Source organism: Odocoileus virginianus, chromosome 29, assembly GCF_023699985.2.
Source record: "Odocoileus virginianus isolate 20LAN1187 ecotype Illinois chromosome 29, Ovbor_1.2, whole genome shotgun sequence".
NCBI classification, from domain to species: Eukaryota; Metazoa; Chordata; class Mammalia; order Artiodactyla; family Cervidae; genus Odocoileus; species Odocoileus virginianus.
The window spans coordinates 2,343,260-2,359,352 of NC_069702.1; the positions used below are offsets into that span (position 1 = coordinate 2,343,260).

The window sequence follows — 16,093 nt, forward strand, 5'->3', positions numbered from 1 at the left end:
CTTCTGAAGTACCAGGAGCAAAAGCAGGGCACTACACATGATCCTTGCACACAGCACCACCAAGATGTCAGGCAGACCACCTAAGCCAACCCTGCAGCTCAATTCACTTATCCACTCCCACCCTCACCCCATCGAAGGAACCAGCTTGCTGACAACCCCACTTCCAGGAATGAGCAAGAGCACTTAAGGAAAATGGGGAATTGGTGTGGTGACTCCTCAAAGACTTAACAATAGAATTACAATATGAACCAGCAATTCTGTTTCTGAGTATACGTCCAAAATAACTGAAAACAGGAACCCAAACTGATATTTGTACACCATATTTTTAGAAGCATTATTCACAATAGCCATGGGATGAAAGAAACTCAAATATCCATGAACAGATTAATGAATAAACAAAGTAGGGTATAAACATATAATGGAATACTACTCAGACTTAAAAAGGAAGGAAATTCTGACACCTACCACAACATGAATGAACCCTGAGAATACTACATATTAAGTGAAATATGAGAGAGGAGGTCTCTGCAGTTTGTCGTCTGTAACACCTCTCTGGGGCCTTTAGAGGCTGCAACAATGGAAAGATTATGGTGGTTTCCCATCCCTCCAAAAATGGCAAAAGAAAAACAACAGTAAACCATAGAATGTGCTTAGAGAAGGACAACAAAGTTCTGATTTTTCCAAAATAACAGCATAGAGTTTCTTTTGAAATGCCCATATCTATTTTTAAAAACTTCTCTTTCTTTTAACTAATGATATGTTTGCTGTCTTGGCTTTGCCAGTCTCTCGTAGCTCAGTCAGTAAAGAATCTGCCTGCAATGCAGGAGATCCAGGCTCGATTCCTGGGTCAGGAAGAGCCCCTGGAGAAGGAAACGGCAACCATCCAGTATTCTTGCCTGGAGAATCCCATGGGCAGATGAGCCTGGTGGGCTACAGTTCACGGGGTTGCAAGAGTCAGACACGACTGAGTGATTAAACTACCACAATCTCTTTTTGAGCCATCTAGTGGGAAATGATAATAGCACCTAATATTTATTACTTTCTGTTTATAGGCTATGTTTTCTTCTGTGCACTATATAAAATAACTAATTTACTCATTATATCAATTCCATGAGATAAGCATGATTATAATCTCTGGTTTTATAGTCAAGGAAACTGAGGCACAGGGCAGTCACTTGCCTAAGAGCAGACAGCTAGTAAATGGCAGAACCAGGATTTGAACCCAGAACATTGGGCTTCAGAGCCTCTTGTCCTAAAGTCTAAAATAAACTCCAGGCGTATTAACCCGGCATGTGGGCCCGCCTCCACCAGTCTGCAGCTGCCTTTCCAGCTCTCCCCGCACCTCGGGCCCTTCTGCACAGCTCTCCTTGGGTCCTCCTTCCTGCGGTCCCACCTCATTAACCCCCATTCGGGGTTCCCCTTGGGTATACCCCCTCTGCCTTCTCTGGTGGGCTAGGTGTCTTCCTGTGGCTGGCTGTTCAGACAGCTCACATTGCACCTTGCCACCTGGAATTGTACCTGTCTGACTCTTGTCTGTTTCTCACGTGGACTGAGAGCTCCCTGAGTGCAGAGAACAAGTTTTTAAATCTCTGTGTCCCAACCTAGCCAAGTACTTGATTCATAGTAAATGCTTGGTACCTGGTCTTAAGAAAATAAATGAGGCAGAAACCAGCCTGGGACTTGGTGTAGAAGATGGAGTAATGATTGTCCAAATGGCAGCTCTCACCCTAGAAATGTTGTTGGTACTCTGAGCAGACAGTGGGGTGGGAGGCCCACATCTGTGTAGACTGGAGAGGTCTTCAATGGGATTGAATCAGTGGTGTAGACCCCATGCCTTCAGTGCTAGTGGAAACACATGCCCGATTCATACGGCAGAGACTACTCCCCACTAATCAAAGACACTGACAAGGCTTACATGTGTACAAATGCATACCATGGATCGTAGGACCACTTCCAAGTTTTAAAAAAATGTTAAAGTTGAATGACTGTCTTCTTCATCTTCTCTTCCTAACTAATTTAGTTTAATACTTAAGGCCATTAACGGGGTCTGAGTAAGGTAATCACCCACGTGGCGGGTGGAGAGGGTATGCTGGTCCAGATAGAGTAAGGAGATTAGCCACATAGAAGGGCCGCCCTGCACAAGGGCCAGACCCTGGATGGGCAGAGGAAGGGAGTCCTCTGGAAGGACAGCCTGGCTCGAGTGTCAGAATCCAAGCGGGATGAGGAGGGTACCTGAGGGGAGGTCATGACATCAGTGGTCATGATAGCGGTTGGTTACACGCAGGGGATTGGTCAAACAAGCAAGCATATTAAGGATAATGGAAAACAGGCTCTGTAATGTGAGAGAAGGAACTTACAGTACAGAAAGGGAGAAAGCTAGAATGAAACATGCGGGGTTGGACTGGAATTGAAAGTATGAGAGTGAAATTCTGGTTTTCAATACATACAAATCATCTATAGAAATAAATAAAGATGCACACACACACTCACACACACGCTCACACACTAGCTCTTCTACTGAAAGAGCTGGGGAACAGCAATACCTAAGGCAGCAATGAGCCTGCCTAACTGAGAATTTGGATTCTAAATAATTTCCCACTAAATGGAACCAGAGCTCCCCGACTGTCTATAAGGCTCATTGTAATAGGAGGTAAGGAAGTGCAAATAATGATGGGAACATACAAAAGGACACATTGACAGTTTGATGGGTATGAGATTTTACACAATTTCAAGGTCCTTTTCTACAGAACACTTATGAATTTAAAAAAGGAGGAAGAGGACTTCCTGAGACGCGACTGGCGGCGCGCGCTGGGGCCGCGGAGGGAAAAAGCGCGCCGTACCCGGGGAGAGTGCGCCCAAGCCTCTGGCTGCCTGGGCCGCTCGCCGCGGAGGGAAAAGGCGCACCGTACCTGGGGAGATTGCGCCCAAGCCTCTGGCTGCCTGGGCCGCTCGCCGCGGAGGGAAAAGCTGCGCCGTACCCGGGGAGTTTGCGCCCAAGCCTCTGTCTGCCTGAGCCACTTGCCGCGGAGGGAAAAGCCGCTCGCCGCGGAGGGAAAAGCCGCGCCGTACCCGGGGAGATTGCGCCCAAGCCTCTGTCTGCTGGGCTGCTCGCTGCGGAGGGAAAAGGCACGCCACATCCTGGGAGAGTGCGCCCAAGCCCCTGGCTGCCTGAACGGCTCAGGCCAGGGAAGGCACAAAACGCAGGCGCAACCGAATCTGCGCTTTTGTGGAGTACCCGAAAACTGGAACCGCACTCAACACAGGGCCCGCTCCATGTAGAGCAGCCGGGAGCCTGAGCAGTGTAGATGGCGAAAGCACAGACACCCGTGAGCGGGGCAAACCCAGTGTGGCCGGAACATGGTGAGCGCTATCCACACAGAGCGGTATCTGTCTGCAGCGCCCGCCCTCCCCGTAGCAGGACTGAACTGAACTAGCGAACCTAAATAAGAGATCACCTCCGCCCGCCTGTGTCAGGGCGGAAATTAGACACCAAAGAGACAGCAAACAGAAGCCAAATAAACAAAGGGAACCGCTTCAGAAAGGACCGGTGCAACAGATTAAAATCCCTGAAGGTAACACCGGCTACAAGGGAAGGGACCTACAGATATCGAGAAGTGTAAGCTGGAAAGAGGAGCTATCTGAAATTGAACTGAACCTACACTGACTGCAACAACTCCAGAGGAATTCCTAGATATATATATGTATATATTTTTTTAATTAAAAAAAATTTTTTTTTCTTTCCTTTATTTTTTATTTTTTCTCCTTTATTTTCTTTTAAAATTCCCAATTACTCCCCCATTACTCCTCAACTTTCATTTTCATATATTTTTATGATTTTTTTAATTAGGGGAAAAAAATTTTTTTTTCTTTTTTTTTCTTTTTCTTGTTTTTCTCTCCTATTTCCTTTTAAAGTCCTCTAATACTCCTCTATTATTCCTTAATTTTCATTTTCATTTCACTATAACCTTGCAAAAAAAAAAAGAGAGAAACCCTATTTTTACACCAAACTTCATATACATTTCTAATTTTTTTGTGTGTTTTTGTTTTTGTTTTTAAATATTGTATTTCAAAGAGTCTAACCCCTACACTAGATTTTTAATCTTTGTTTTTCAGTATGTGATATAAATTTTGGACATTTAAGAATCCAATATTCAGTTCCCATTTCTGTTCAGGAGTGTGGTGATACTCTCCCACTTTTGACTCTCTGTTTTCTACCTCAGAACACCTCTGTTTCCTAAATTCCCCTTTTCTTCCCAATCCAACTATGTGAATCTTTGTGGGTGTCTGGGCTACGGAGAACACTTTGGGAACAGATAACTGCGTAGATCTGTCTCTCTCCTCTTGAGTCCCCTTTTTCTCCTCCTGCTCACCTCTATCTCCTTCCTCCCTCTCCTATTCTTCATGTAACTCTGTGAACCTCTCTGGTTGTCTCTCACGGTGGAGAATCTTTTCACCATTAACCTAGAAGTTTTATTATCAGTACTGTATAGTTGGAGAAGTCTTGAGACTATTGGAAGAATAAAACTGAAATCCAGAGGCAGGAGACTTAAGCCCAAAACCTGAGAAAACCAGAAAACTCCTGACTACACGGAACATTAAGGAATAAGAGATCATCCAAAAGCTTCCATACCTACACCAAAACCAACCACCACCCAAGAGCCAAAAAGCTCCAGTACAAGACATACCACACAAATTCTTTAGCAATGCAGGAACATAGACCTGAGTGTCAACATACAGGCTCTCCAAAGTCACACCTAACACATAGACCCATCACAAAACTCATTACTGGACACTCCATTGCACTCCAGAGAGAAAAAAATCCAATTCCATGCACCAGAACGCTGACACAAGCTTCCCTAACCAGGAAACCTTGACAAACCAATCGTCCAACCCCACCCACTGGGTGAAACCTCCACAATAAAAAGGAACCACAGACCACAAGAATACAGAAAGCCCACTCCAGACACAGCAATCTAAACAAGATGAAAAGGCAGAGAAATACCCAACAGGTAAAGGAACATGAAAAAAGCCCACCAAGTCAAACAAAAGAGGAGGAAATAGGGAATCTACCTGAAAAAGAATTTAGAATAATGATAATAAAAATGATCCAAAATCTTGAAAACAAAATGCAGTTACAAATAAATAGCCTGGAGACAAAGATTGAGAAGATGCAAGAAAGGTTTAACAAGGACCTAGAAGAAATAAAAAGAAGTCAATTAAAAATGAATAATGAAATAAATGAGATCAAAAACACTCTGGAGGGAACCATGAGTAGAATAACAGAGACAGAAGATAGGATAAGTGAGTTAGAAGATAAAATGGTGGAAATAAATGAAGCAGAGAGGAAAAAAGAAAAAAGAATCAAAAGAAATGAGGACAACCTCAGGGACCTCTGGGACAATGTGAAACGCCCCAACATTCGAATCATAGGAGTCCCAGAAGAAGAAGACAAAAAGAAAGGCCATGAGAAAATACTTGAGATAATAGCTGAAAACTTCCCTAAAATGGGGAAGGAAATAGCCACCCAAGTCCAAGAAACCCAGAGAGTCCCAAACAGGATAAACCCAAGGCGAAACACCCCAAGACACATATTAATCAAATTAACAAAGATCAAACACAAAGAACAAATATTAAAAGCAGCAAGGGAAAAACAACAAATAACACAGAAAGGGATTCCCATAAGGATAACAGCTGATCTATCAATAGAAATCCTTCAGGCCAGAAGGGAATGGCAGGACATACTTAAAGTAATGAAGGAGAATAACCTACAACCTAGATTACTCTACCCAGCAAGGATCTCATTCAGATACGAAGGAGAACTCAAAAGCTTTACAGACAAGCAAAAGCTGAGAGAATTCAGCACCACCAAACCAGCTCTTCAACAAATACTAAAGGATCTTCTCTAGACAGGAAACACAGAAAGGTGGAATAAACGTGAACCCCAAACAACAAAATAAATGGCAACAGGACCATACCTATCAATAATTACCTTAAATGTAAATGGGTTGAATGCCCCAACCAAAAGACAAAGGCTGGCTGAATGGATACAAAAGCAAGACCCCTATATATGCTGTCTACAAGAGACCCACCTCAAAACAAGGGACACATACAGACTAAAAGTGAAGGGCTGGAAAAAAATACTCCACGCAAACGGAGACCAAAAGAAAGCAGGAGTCGCAATACTCATATCAGATAAAATAGACTTTCAAATAAAGGCTGTGAAAAGAGACAAAGATGGACACTACATAATGATCAAAGGATCAATCCAAGAAGAAGATATAACAATTATAAATATATATGCACCCAACATAGGAGCACCGCAATATGTAAGGCAAACGCTAACGAGTATGAAAGAGGAAATTAACAGTAACACAATAATAGTAGGAGACTTTAATTAATACCCCACTGACAACTATGGATAGATCCACTAAACAGAAAATGAACAAGGAAACACAAACTTTAAAGGACACAATGGACCAGCTAGACCTAATTGACATCTATAGGACGTTTCACCCCAAAACAATCAACTTCACCTTTTTCTCAAGTGCACATGGAACCTTCTCCAGAATAGATCACATCCTGGGCCATAAATCTAGTCTTGGTAAATTCAAAAAAATTGAAATCATTCCAGTCATCTTTTCTGACCGCAGTGCAGTAAGATTAGATCTCAATTACAGAAAAAAAATTATTAAAAATTGAAACATATGGAGGCTAAACAACACGCTTCTGAATAACCAACAAATCATAGAAGAAATCAAAAAAGAAATCAAAATATGCATAGAAACAAATGAAAATGAAAACACAACAACCCAAAACCTATGGGACACTGTAAAAGCAGTGCTAAGGGGAAGATTCATAGCATTACAGGCCTACCTCAAGAAACAAGAAAAAAGTCAAATAAATAACCTAACTCTACACCTAAAGCAACTAGAGAAGGAAGAAATGAAGAACCCCAGGGTTAGTAGAAGGAAAGAAATCTTAAAAATTAGGGCAGAAATAAATGCAAAAGAAACTAAAGAGACCATAGCAAAAATCAACAAAGCTAAAAGCTGGTTTTTTGAAAAAATAAACAAAATTGACAAACCATTAGCAAGACTCATTAAGAAACAAAGGGAGAAGAACCAAATTAACAAAATTAGAAACAAAAATGGAGAGATCACAACAGACAACACTGAAATACAAAGGATCATAAGAGACTACTACCAGTAGCTCTATGCCAATAAAATGGACAACTTGGAAGAAATGGACAAGTTCTTAGAGAAGTATAACTTTCCAAAACTGAACCAGGAAGAAATAGAAGATCTTAACAAACCCATCACAAGCAAGGAAATCGAAACTGTAACCAGAAATCTTCCAGCAAACAAAATCCCAGGACCAGATGGCTTCACAGCTGAATTCTACCAAAAATTTAGAGAAGAGCTAACACCTATCTTACTCAAACTCTTCCAGAAAATTGCAGAAGGTAAACTTCCAAACTCATTCTATGAGGCCACCATCACCCTAATTCCAAAACCAGACAAAGATGCCACAAAAAAGAAAACTACAGGCCAATATCACTGATGAACATAGATGCAAAAATCCTTAACAAAATTTTAGCAAACAATCCAACAACATATTAAAAAAATCATACACCATGACCAAGTTGGCTTTATCCCAGGAATGCAAGGATTCTTTAATATCCGCAAATCAATCAATGTAATACACCACATTAACAAATTGAAAGATAAAAACCATATGATTATCTCAATAGATGCAGAAAAAGCCTTTGACAAAATTCAACATCCATTTATGATTAAAACTCTCCAGAAAGCAGGAATAGAAGGAACATACCTCAACATAATAAAAGCTATATATGACAAACCCACAGCAAGCATCACCCTCAATGGTGAAAAATTGAAAGCATTTCCCCTGAAATCAGGAACAAGACAAGGGTGCCCACTCTCACAACTACTATTCAACATAGTTTTGGAAGTGTTGGCCACAGCAATCAGGGCAGAAAAAGAAGTAAAAGGAATCCAGATAGGAAAAGAAGAAGTGAAACTCTCTCTGTTTGCAGATGACATGATCCTCTACATAGAAAACCCTAAAGAATCTACCAGAAAATTACTAGAGCTAATCAACAAATACAGTAAAGTTGCAGGATATAAAGTTAACACACAGAAATCTCTTGCATTCCTATACACTAACAATGAGAAAACAGAAAGAGAAATTAAGGAAACAATATCATTCACCATTGCAACAAAAAGAATAAAATACTTAGGAGTGTATCTACCTAAAGAAACAAAAGACCTATACATAGAAAACTATAAAACACTGATGAAAGAAATCAAAGAGGAGACAAACAGATGGAGAAATATACCGTGTTCATGGATTGGAAGAATCAATATTGTCAAAATGGCTATACTACCCAAAGCAATCTATAGATTCAATGCAATCCCTATCAAGCTACCAACGGTATTTTTCACAGAACTAGAACAAATAATTTCACAATTTGTATGGAAATACAAAAAACCTGGAATAGCCAAAGTAACCTTGAGAAAGAAGAATGGAACTGGAGGAATTAACCTGCCTGACTTCAGACTATACTACAAAGCCACAGTCATCAAGACAGTATGGTACTGGCACAAAAACAGAAATAAAGATCAATGGAACAGAACAGAAAGTCCAGAGATAAATCCACGAACCTATCGACATCTTATCTTTGACAAAGGAGGCAAGGATATACAATGGAAAAAAGACAACCTCTTTAACAAGTGGTGCTGGGAAAACTGGTCAACCACCTGTAAAAGAATGAAACTAGAACACTTTCTAACACCATACACAAAAATAAACTCAAAATGGATTACAGATCTAAATGTAAGACCAGAAACTATAAAACTCCTAGAGGAGAACATAGGCAAAACACTCTCTGACATAAATCACAGCAGGATCCTCTATGACCCACATCCCAGAATTTTATAAACAAAAGCAAAAGTAAACAAATGGGACCTAATGAAACTTAAAAGCTTTTGCACAACAAAGGAAACTATAAGCAAGGTGAAAAGACAGCCCTCAGATTGGGAGAAGATAATAGCAAACGAAGCAACAGACAAAAGATTAATCTCAAAAATATACAAGTAACGCCTCCAGCTCAACTCCAGAAAAATAAATGACCCAATCAAAAAATGGGCCAAAGAACTAAACAGACATTTCTCCAAGGAAGACATACAGATGGCAAAAAAACACATGAAAAGATGCTCAACATCACTCATTATCAGAGAAATGCAAATCAAAACCACAATGAGGTACCATTACACGCCAGTCAGGATGGCTGCTATCCGAAAGTCTACAAGCAATAAATGCTGGAGAGGGTGTGGAGAAAAGGGAACCCTCTTACACTGTTGGTGGGAATGCAAATTAGTACAGCCACTATGGAAAACAGTGTGGAGATTTCTTAAAAAGCTGGAAATAGAACTGCCATATGACCCAGCAGTCCCACTTCTTGGCATACACACCAAGGAAACCAGATCTGAAAGAGACACGTGCACCCCAATGTTCATCGCAGCACTGTTTATAATAGCCAGGTCATGGAAGCAACCTAGATGCCCATCAGCAGATGAATGGATGAGGAAGCTGTGGTACATATACACCATGGAATATTACTCACCCATTAAAAAGAATTCATTTGAATCAGTTCTAATGAGATGGATGAAACTGGAGCCCATTATACAGAGCGAAGTAAGCCAGAAAGATAAAGACCATTACAGTATACTAACACATATATATGGAATTTAGAAAGATGGTAACGATAACCCTATATGCAAAACAGAAAAAGAGACTCAGATGTATAGAACAGACTTGTGGACTCTGTGGGAGAAGGCGAGGGTGGGATGTTTCAAGAGAACAGCATCGAAACATGTATATTATCTAGGGTGAAACAGATCACCATCCCAGGTTGGATGCATGAGACAAGTGCTCAGGCCTGGTGGACTGGGAAGACCCAGAGGGATCGGGTGGCGAGGGAGGTGGGAGGGGGGACTGGGATGGGGAATACATGTAAATCCATGGCTAATTCATTTCAATGTATGACAAAAACCACTGTAATGTTGTAAAGTAATTAGCCTCCAACTAATAAAAATAAATGGAAAAAAAAAAAGGAGGAAGAGGAACTTTCCAGCGGAGATCCCTAGAAGACATCACTTTAACCAACTACTCTCAATGATCTCCTATTTGGAGACTGGGGCCTCAGTGAAATTCTCAAAAGAATTTAAAATCTTTTGCCATATGATAGAGCAATGAGAAGAGCGTGGCATCACTTTTGTGATATTCTTGCCAAAGTTAGAACCTGAATCTAAATGTGAGAAAACTCAAATTCAAAGTGAGGAACATTCTACAGAATAATCAGCCAGTATTCAAGAAAAAAAAAGAAAAAAAGAAACCTGTCAAGGTCATGAAAGTGAAGGAAATACTGAGGAAAGAGTCCATATTGAAGTAGATTAAGGAGACATGACAACTAAATACAACACTTGATTTGAAAGTATTCTTTTTGCTATAAAGACTATTTTGGGGACAAGTGACAAGAACTTGAACTGATCTGAGGATCCAATGACAATTAATGAAAACTTCCTAGAGTCTGAGGATAGGATAATAGTAATGTATCAACATTAAGCTCCTGATTTTGTGGTTGTGTGGGAGATATACTGTGTATGGGAAATGCATCCTCAAGTATTTATGGAAGATGAGGCATCTCTTTGGCAGCTTACTCTCAAAGGGTTCAGGACAAATTCATTATAGAATTTTTTGTACTGTATTGTACTGGCAACTTTTCTGTAAGTTTGAGATTTTTCAAAATAATATATCTATATCTGTATCTAGTGATGTAGGTTGGAATTATACTGTTTTCCAGCCTTGCCAGGACACAGGTGCCTAGGGCCTGCCTTGGGAGGACAGAGCTTGGAGTGGCTGCCCCAGGTGTGTGTCTGCCAAGTGCTGGTTCTCTGCTGAGGTGCAGAGATGGTCATTCTCACCCAAGTCATTTAGTAAAGAATGGACATCCAGATTCTTGAGTAACTAGACAGAGAGAACATAGTTTCTGTAGGACACAGGCCAGCCACTTGACTTATCTGATGATGGGCTTTCTGTCAGAACCAAGGAAGTGGAAGCACTGAATGCCCCCTTGCCCTGTCCAAACGTCTGCAGGATACCTGAGGGCCAGTTCTCCAATGTCCATCTGGAACATGGACTGTGCAGGGGACCCCATGTTCTTTTGAGACTTGGCCTAAAGTGCTGATAGTAACCACTACTGCCTACTGTATACCTTCTAAGAGTCAGAAACTGGGACAGATGCTTCACAGGTTCTTTTTATAATCATTACAATGGTTCTCCTTGTTAAGTAAATTGTCCCCATCTTGTAAATGAGGAAGTAAGGCGTGGGAAGTCTTAGTAACAGCCTCAACATTATGGGTTGAATTGTATCCCCCGCCCCCAGATTCATATGCTGAAGTCCCATATCTCAGAATGTGGCTGGAAAGGGCCCTGAGAGAGGTGACTGAGTTAGAGACCTTTAGGGTAGACTCTAATCCAACTAACGGCTGTCTCTCTTAAGAAGATGAAATTTGGACATACAGAGAGACACTCTCCTTAAAGAGGAATGGCCACGTGAGGACACAGCAAAAAGATGGCTGTCTACAAGCCAAGGTGAATGGCCTCACCCTGATGTTGGACTTCGGGCTCCAGAGCTACGACAAAATGCATTTCTGTTGTTTAAGCCATGCAGACTGTGGTACTGTGACGGCAGTCCCAGCAGACTCTCGGGGGGGCATCTGGGGGAGGATGAAGTTGGTGTTCAAAGTCAAATCAGTACAGTTCTGTTCTCTGCCACCTTCCCACACACAGGACCTCTGCTGTGTAACTTCTCCCCACCTCCCCCAACAGGCTGCCCAGAACCTCCACCCGGAATCTCCCAGACCGAGTGGATCCCTCCTCTGCCATCCCACAGCCCTTACTGCACTGCATATATTGGAGCTCATGATCTTGTGATCAAATCGAGGGTAGGGCTCCTCTTATCTTTACCCCTGGCATCTCCCATGGAGCCAGTTAGTATGTGTTGAACACTCATGAGCCAGCAAAGATTTCATATGTGTTATCTCATTTATACCTTAAAACAACTCCTTAAGGTAGGTATCACCAACTGTTCCCATTTTACACGTCAAAAAACTGAGGTCAGAGGTGTTACCTGAATTACCCCAGACATAAAGCTGAAGCTCCAATACTTTGGTCACCTAATGCAAAGAGCCATCTCATTGGAAAAGACCCTGATGCTGGGAAAGATTAAAGACAGGAGGAGAAGGGGCAACAGAGGATGAGATGGTTGGATGGCACCAATGACTCAATGCACGTGAGTCTGAGCAAACTCCAGGAGATAGTGAAGGACCGGAAAGCCTGGTGTGCTGCAGTCCACAGGGTCACAGAGAGTCGGGCACGACCGAGTGACTGAACGACAACAACAGAGCCAGTGGGTGGCGGAGCCAGGAGTCACCACTGGATGGTCTAATTCTTCAGTCTGTGCCTTTCACCTCCTGCCCGCTGCTGTGGTCTTGCTGTAAATGTACACTCCCTCCCTACCCGGGGGCTGTGCTGATCTGAAACCTCTCCTTAAGCATGCTAAACCCGAGTGTGAAGCTCCCCGCCCATGGAGAGCTTTCTCACTCATGCCCCCTCCCCCAGCCCCAACCCTGCCTGCTTCAGCACCCGCTGGGCACGGGTCTGCACCTCACACTGACATGTGGGCACTGGGGCCACCTCTCATCACTGAACTGGTTTCAGTGTCCAGGGATGGAAGTGGACAAGGATACATGACACGGTGGCATATTGTCCTGGGAACCGTGACTCTCAATCTCTGGATTCTCCCAGAGAGTTCCAGTTGCTAAAATTCTATCCTCTCATCAGACCATTTGCCGGAATATGCGACAGAGAGTGTAGTCTGGCATTTGGTTTAGAAAATAGAGTCACCATTCTCCTGAAAAGAGGCAGGAATGGAGACAAGATGAGCTGTCTGTCACTTTCTTATACACTGCTGGGCCGGTCACAATTTCTCTGCACCCAAGTGCCTCTGTGGGTAAAATGGTAATGGAAATGCCTATTTCTACCACAGAAATGGGACAAAACACATGAATGTGTTTTGAATACTGATGAAGAATAATGTTATAGAAACCCAGTCACCATCAGTGGGATTACTTACATTTCGACTGACCAGCTTGGCCAGTGAAAAATGAAATTAAAAAGTAGTTTTTACTTTTGAAACTCAAGGAAGTGGTATCCATGAAGAATGCAGAAAAAATCAAACATAGAGAAAGTAAATGACCTGAGGCCTTTCTAGAGTGTTGAAAATATTCCTGGGTTCTCCTGAACAAGTTGATGTGTGTGAGAGAGAGAGAGAGAGAGAGAGAGAGAGTGTGTGTGTGTGTGTGTGTGTGTGTGTGTGTGTGGTGTATGGTAGGGGTGGGGCGGGGGCTGGGCTAGGGGAGTCAGGGACAGAGTTTTCTCCAATTGCCTGAGACGCAGCCCTCTGGAGGAGGCAGGCCTCTTACCTTTGCTGCACTGTGGATCAGTTTCCAGGCGTGTGAGGCCTCCGGGTGAAGTCCATTTGGGAGCTGAGTTTTTCTGACTCAGCAGTAGCCCGGGAAAATTTCCTTGCCCCGTCTTCCAGACACACATGAGATCCACTCCACCTGGGACTGAATCAGCGCACCCCTGCCCCTGCTGCAGGCTGAGCGCAGAGCTGAGCCATAAGCCCGAGAGCAGCCTCTGGGGAGCTTCCAGGGAGAGTGGCTCCCACTGATCGTCAGCGACGTGTCTGTTCTGGTTTGGATGGGCTGAGGCTCCCTGCAACTTCCTTCTGCTCTTGCCAGAGCCGGGGTCCTTTTGTTCACCTTTAGGGCTGCCAAGTCAGGCCTACCGCACCCCTGGATGTTGTTTTCCTGCAGGCAATGGGAAAATGAGCTTGGAGCCAGGGAAGGGAAATCAACAAGGAAATAAACACAGGGTCATTACCTCTCCAGGTCATCACCGGGCTGGGACATCATCACCCTGGGATCACTTCCTAAAGAGGCAGGAGCTGGCCGCTGCCTGAAAGGGCCCCAGACATTTTTTAATTGCTCCAGGCATTTACAAAATTTTAAATATGCAAAGAAGTGTGCATTTCTATCAGAAGTGTGAAATCTATGTTGGACCAATCAAGCAATCCTGACTCGCTCCAATGCCTTGCCAAATCTTTCAGAGATTTTTCCATAGGCAGCATCTCTTGTAACCAAACACTGGGCAACGTCTGAAGCCAAAGGAAAAGAATGAGCAAGTTTATGGCTGACACAAGCTGAGACTTTTAAAGACAAAGGTAAGACTTTCAAAGACATCCTCTAAAGATAGAGGATTATTGTTTGAATAAAGTTTTCTTCTGCTTACTCATCAATGAGCATCATCTTTGCCAGCATTTATTGAGAGCTTATGGTCTGCCAGGTGCTGTGCTAATGACCTCAACCTGTGTTATTTCATTTAATTCTCAACATAATTCTATCATTCTCATTCCCATTTTGTAGATGAAGAAAATGAGGATTAGAGAGATTAAGACACTCCGGCGCAGTGACCCCACTAGTTAAAAATGTAGAAATTGCCTTTCTGGAAGGATGCTCTTCTGAGTCTTGCTTTTCCCAACAGTCAGCTTAAGCACTTTGGTGGGCTGACAGCTCCTGTGATAGCCAAAGATTTGCTTAAATAAACTCTTAGGTCTGGGAATAGAATTCTAAACAGAACCATGGCTCATCGGTTAGTTAAATGATCTCTTCCAGGAGTTATGAAGTGGTGCTACCTTTATGCGACTTGTACATAGGACACACCTACCTTTATGCGACTTGTACATAGGACACACCTCGCCTGTCACCCTCTCTTCTTCTCCAAGGGGGTGCTGCTGGCTGCTTTCACCCAGCTCTCCACTGTGACTCTGACTGCCCCGGAAGGAAGGGCCCTGTAAATCTCTTGGCCTCTGTGTGTGCTTCAGTTATGGCCTGATCACGCAAATTTGTCTTTTTGACTCTAGAAGCTTAACAGTTACAAGCTTCTTTTAATCAATAATCCAGGGGATGAACAATTTTAAGTTCCAGCCTGGAAGCTTCTGCCTGATGAGAAGAAATCAGCACATGCATTTTCAGTCCTCAGGTCCTACTGTAACTATTTTGGTGGGGGGGGGGGGGTCATCTTTACTTCCAACTGTTAGCATGTAGCTCTTCTGTGCAGTTACCCAGGGCAACTGGCCTGGTCAAAGGAAAGTAAAAGCTTTAATTAGGAGACAAGGAGATGCCTCCCAGTGACGTCTAAGTTGTCCGTTTTTTTAAATATAGAACTTCCGACATCAGGGCTGCTGCTTGTGCAGGGGACATTTGCATTTGGTTTTGTGGAGCTTGGGGGTACTTTGCCTTGGGGCCACATATGCCTTTCAATCTGAGTTTGGTTAGCTTTTCATTCTCAACAGAAACTAAAGACTTATTTACTGGATTTATAGCAATAAATAAAGAAGATTGGAAAGGGGCCGGGCTTTTAGTTTAGATGTCATTTCATTTTTCTTTCCCAGTGGTTTACAACTAAACACAGTGTCCAGATATGTTTATAGACTCTGGTCTTGGAGTTCTTTGATGAGGAAAGGCAATTTATAACAGTCAAATGGGCCTTTCAACCTTATCGTATGAAATGAAAACCAAAATGTTGGAAGGGAGCTGATGTAATGAAAGCTTTCATGTTCCTCATCTGCTTCACAGCTTTTCACCACCAGGGAATAAAGATAGCAGACTTGGGGACTGTCAGATGCTTTGGGGGTTTCCATTCAGAAAGGTAATGAGGTAGATGGGTTTTATTTCTCCTTCCTCTCCTTTGAGCATCTGGATCAGTACTGATTGAGTTGCTTCCAAGAGTTGAGTCCATTCTGGGATTGACAATAAACATACAAACCTCCCCCTACCCCATATTTTTTTTTTTGCATGGTCATGTAACCAAGGCAGCTGACTGTTTAAAACTGGAAACAGAGAGAAGTCACAGATGAAAAACAGGACGTATTAATTTAGCTTTA

The 16,093-nt window shown here is 42.7% G+C and overlaps 1 protein-coding gene across 3 annotated transcripts in view; it reads right to left on the reverse strand.

The window, feature by feature from the left end:
- LNX1 (ligand of numb-protein X 1) overlaps positions 1–13,862 on the reverse strand; it is a 194,577-nt gene extending 180,715 nt beyond the window's left edge. For all 3 annotated transcript variants that reach the window (XM_070458046.1, XM_020911316.2, XM_070458047.1), the window contains exon 1: positions 13,569–13,862. The gene's annotated coding sequence lies outside the window, so the exon portion shown is untranslated. The remainder of the gene's footprint in view (positions 1–13,568) is intronic.
- Between the last annotated feature and the right edge of the window lie 2,231 nt (positions 13,863–16,093).